The 4803-nt window shown below is 41.5% G+C and overlaps 1 protein-coding gene across 2 annotated transcripts in view; it reads right to left on the bottom strand.

Annotated features, from left to right (window-relative positions):
• Positions 1-783: 783 nt before the first annotated feature.
• Positions 784-4803, bottom strand: part of LOC115126056 (sodium-dependent phosphate transporter 2-like) — a 195322-nt gene continuing 191302 nt past the window's right edge. For both annotated transcript variants that reach the window (XM_065011339.1, XM_065011340.1), the window contains exon 11: positions 784-4803. This exon is cut by the window's right edge and continues 636 nt beyond it. The gene's annotated coding sequence lies outside the window, so the exon portion shown is untranslated.

Raw genomic sequence — 4803 nt, 5'->3', positions numbered from 1 at the left:
CCCTAGTGTATTACCTCACGCTGCACCTCCCCTACTTTATTACCTCACCCTGCACCTCCCCTACTGTATTACCTCACCCTGCACCTCCCCTACTGTATTACCTCACACTGCACCTCCCCTAGTGTATTACCTCACGCTGCACCTCCCCTAGTGTATTACCTCACACTGCACCTCCCCTACTGTATTACCTCACGCTGCACCTCCCCTACTGTATTACCTCACGCTGCACCTCCCCTACTGTATTACCTCACGCTGAACCTCCCCTAGTGTATTACCTCACGCTGAACCTCCCCTAGTGTATTACCTCACGCTGCACCTCCCCTAGTGTATTAGCTCACGCTGCACCTCCCCTAGTGTATTACCTCACGCTGCACCTCCCCTAGTGTATTACCTCACGCTGCACCTCCCTTACTATATTACCTCACGCTGCTCCTCCCCTACTGTATTACCTCACGCTGCTCCTCCCCTAGTGTATTACCTCACGCTGCTCCTCCCCGTTCACTGACCCTTCTTCCAACCAGGACAATGGCAACAATAGAGACCAAACAAGATACGCACAAAGCAAACATTTTAGTTCTTAACTTTCAGCTACGTATGTGAATTGTAATAATGTAGCTAACCAGATAGTTTAAACAGGCAAACATGACCTAAAACTGTGGAGGGTCGGAGATGTCAACTCTTCGTGGGTAGCTAGCTAACAAATCTTTGTGGCTATCTGCCTAGCTAACAGTACTAGTTGCTAGCCTGTTAGCCATGTAGGTAGGTAAAACACGCCAAGATTAATACAGCATCTAGTTACTGATTTATTAAGATAAAATATTGTAGTCAGGCAACATATGTGATTTGAATAGGCAACGTTTCATTCGAAAGTCAAGAGTGTTATTTTCTCTCGCTTTAGCTCAAATAATGTCCGCCATCGATTTCAAGAAATGACGTTTCATTTTTTTTTTTTACGTGGTTTTTGCTTCATATTCTTTCTTGGATACTTTCCGTTGAAGCATCGATGTTTTAGAGATGATGCCATCCGTACTCCGTTTCACATACTTTGATTTGGACTCCTGCTCCGACCCTCCAGTGCTCGGAGCACGCTAGTATGCAGAAACACCCACAGAGTCACCCTGACCGGGTACATATGAAGTCGAGCGAGAGATGAGAATTAGTTTAGGGAGCCTCCAGAATTGGCTCTGAGTGTGTGTGTGTGTGTTGGTTGGATGGTTTCAGTATCTTGGCTGATGGGTCTGCGTGATATATTGTAATGTTGCCATGGCAGCAGGTATGACAGGTTAATTTGGCATGGTGTAACTCAGTGTTTCCCAAACTCAGTCCTTTGTTTTTTTTGCCCCAAGCACTACACAGCGGATTAAATGAACCAACTTATCATCAAGCGTTGATTATTTGAAATCAGCTGTTTAGTGCTAGGGGCAAAAAACCAAAACACTCACGTGGGGGTGGGGTGGGGGGGACTCTGGTGTAACTCACCCTGTTAAGCTATCCTAACCAACACACACACACCTCTTATACTATACTTGCAGCACAAAAGAATGTGCAGTTTCCTAGAGAAAGGAAATGGTTTGATTATTGATTCAATTGCTGCTGCCAAAGGGACGGCTCAGAATCCTGGAGCTGATAAAAAGGTTTCCTCAGTATCTTTGGTAAAAAAAAATATATAAAAAATAAAGATTATTCTGAAATTAAGAAATTAGAAAAAAAGCCCATGTTCTCAATTTAAATTTCAAATAGTGGATTAAAAACGTAGTTCAGACAAAATAACTGGTGTGCACTCTACGCCTCAGGTTCTAGGGCCAGGGTGACTCAAGCATGACATCATACCTCCCACGAGGATAGTGTTTACAGTACAAATGACATTTAGAAAAACATTCAAATAGGGTATTTCATCTTTAAAATAGGCTATTTCATCTTTAAAATGTACAGGAACACAGTTAAAATTTTAGACATCATCCTCTGGGAACTGGTTTCTACGGTAACAGCTAAAAAGAAAAAAAATATATATATGTCAATTTAAAATGAAAGCAGTCCCACCACCCCTGGGGAGGATTTGAAGGTTGCCGCGGCAACAAGACCCTGTGTGTTCCAACCATTCCTTCCAGGCTATCTAGCTAGCATGTTAGGGAGGTAACTATGAAATGGTCGCTACAAAGGGTCATAGGTAACTATGAAGGGGCGGGCGTGGGGGGCGGGGTTTGGTTGACCAGCCAAGCACACATCTTCTGTTTTAAAGCAAAGCTGCAGTACAACAAAATCCCACTCTAAACAATACATTATGTAAAACATTTCTTTCGGGCATTAAGTATAGCTACTAAACCGACAACGCTGCTGCCTCCTAGCGCAGGCCGCAACTATTAACGCAATTAAATATATATTCATATACAACTTTAGGCATTTCGCATAGATGTTGTGCAAATGATTCTGTTATGGTCAGTGTTTGTGTGTCTATCTCTCTGTGTGTGTGTGTGTGTGTGTGTGTGTGTGTGTGTGTGTGTGTGTGTGTGTGTGTGTCACGGTCTACTACTGAGGACTGCGTTTAGTCTTTTTTCATATTTATACCACTGTGTAAAACACTACAGTGTCTTAACGTACAGTAGAGCCCTATTCACAGGGGACTGGTATTACTATAGAACGTTGGTTATGGAATTATCACCCCAGCAGGTCCGTTTGTCCAGTGGACGATTTTGGACCGGATTAGTTTTACCAAACTGCCCCTGTAATATTTTTTAAATTATTTTTATACCTCATTCACAATTGACCGATATTGTCAAATGAATTGAGAAATGAAATCCGACCATTAAACCTCTACGCAGGCTACAGTTCATGGTTCTTATTGATATGGATCCAAACTGAAGGTCATTAGGTCAATATTAAGACTGTCCCTAGACATGTGAACTGAAGGTCAATAGGTCAATATTAGACTATCCCTAGACATGTGAACTGAAGGTCATTAGGTCAATATTAGACTATCCCTAGACATGTGAACTGAAGGTCATTAGGTCAATATTAGACTGTCCCTAGACATGTGAACTGAAGGTCAATAGGTCAATATTAGACTATCCCTAGACATGTGAACTGAAGGTCATTAGGTCAATATTAGACTGTCCCTAGACATGTGAACTGAAGGTCATTAGGTCAATATTAGACTGTCCCTAGACATGTGAACTGAAGGTCATTAGGTGAATATTAGACTGTCCCTAGACATGTGAACTGAAGGTCAATAGGTCAATATTAGACTATCCCTAGACATGTGAACTGAAGGTCAATAGGTCAATATTAGACTGTCCCTAGACATTTGAAATATCTTCACTCCTAGAAGTGCCACCAGGCACTTCCGTCAGAACGGTACATTGTGAATGGGGGTAAAACTAATCCTGTCCGAATCGTCCCTGACATGTTGGGGTGATAATTACATAACCGACGTTCTATAGTAATACCAGTCCCGTGCGAAAAGGGCTTAATATGTATGTCTATAATATGTGAATCTGTAATATATATGTCTGATATATGTAAGTCTGTAATATACGTATCTGATATATGTACAAATCCTTTAAAGTCTCACACCCCTTGACTTTCTCCACATTTTGTTGTGTTACAGCCTGAATTAAAAAATGGATTCAATTGAGGTTCTGTATCACTGGCCTCTACACACAATATCCCATCATGACATCACAATACCCCATCATGACATCACAATACCCCATCATGACATCATAATACCCCATCATGACATCACAATATTCCATCGTGACATCACAATACCCCATTGTGACATCACAATACCCCATCATGACATCACAATACCCCATAAGGTCAAAGTGGAATAATGTTTTTAGATAAAAAAAATTTACACAGTAATTAAAAATTATAAACTGAAATGTCTCGAGTCAATAAGTATTCAAACCCCTTTGTTACGGCAAGTCTAAATGAGTTCAGGAGTAAATATTTGCATAATATGTTGCATGGATTCACTCTGTGTGTAAAAATAGTGTTTAACAAGATTTTTTAATGGCTATTCATCTCTGTACCCCACAGATACAATTATCTGTAAGGTTCATCAGATGAGCAGTGAATTTTAATTTTCAATAAAATAGCCAACATTTCTAAAAACACGTTTTCACTTTGGAATTTTGCCAAATTGTGTAGATCGGTGAAATCCATTTTGAATTCAGGCTGTAAAACAACAGAATGTGGAATAAGTCAAGGGGTATGAATACTCTCTGAAGGCCCTGTACGTCTGTATTATGTAGCTACAGTATGTCTGTGATATGCATGTCTGTACAGCAGGTTGCTCTGTAAGATTTAACATTCGTTTTTTTAAATGCAAAAATAAAACACAATAGAAGGAAGTAAACGAGTCTCTAGACTAGAACCCAGGCAGCATGAGATCTAACCTTCTTCAGGACTAGAACCCAGGCAGAATGTGATCTAACCTTCTTCAGGACTAGAACCCAGGTAGCATGTGATCTAACCTTCTTCAGGACTAGAACCCAGGCAGCATGTGATCCAACCCTCTACAGGACTAGAACCCAGGCAGAATGTGATCCAACCCTCTTCAGGACTAGAACCCAGGTAGCATGTGATCTAACCTTCTTCAGGACTAGAACCCAGGTAGCATGTGATCTAACCTTCTTCAGGACTAGAACCCAGGCAGCATGTGATCCAACCCTCTACAGGACTAGAACCCAGGCAGCATGTGATCCAACCCTCTTCAGGATAGGGAACCCAGGTAGCATGTGATCCAACCCTCTTCAGGACTAGAACCCAGGCAGAATGTGATCTAACCTTCTTCAGGAC

Source organism: Oncorhynchus nerka, linkage group LG27 (genome assembly GCF_034236695.1).
Source record: "Oncorhynchus nerka isolate Pitt River linkage group LG27, Oner_Uvic_2.0, whole genome shotgun sequence".
NCBI lineage: Eukaryota > Metazoa > Chordata > Actinopteri > Salmoniformes > Salmonidae > Oncorhynchus > Oncorhynchus nerka.
The sequence above is the reverse complement of the archived record's forward strand: the minus strand, read 5'-3'. Positions and strand labels throughout refer to the sequence as shown.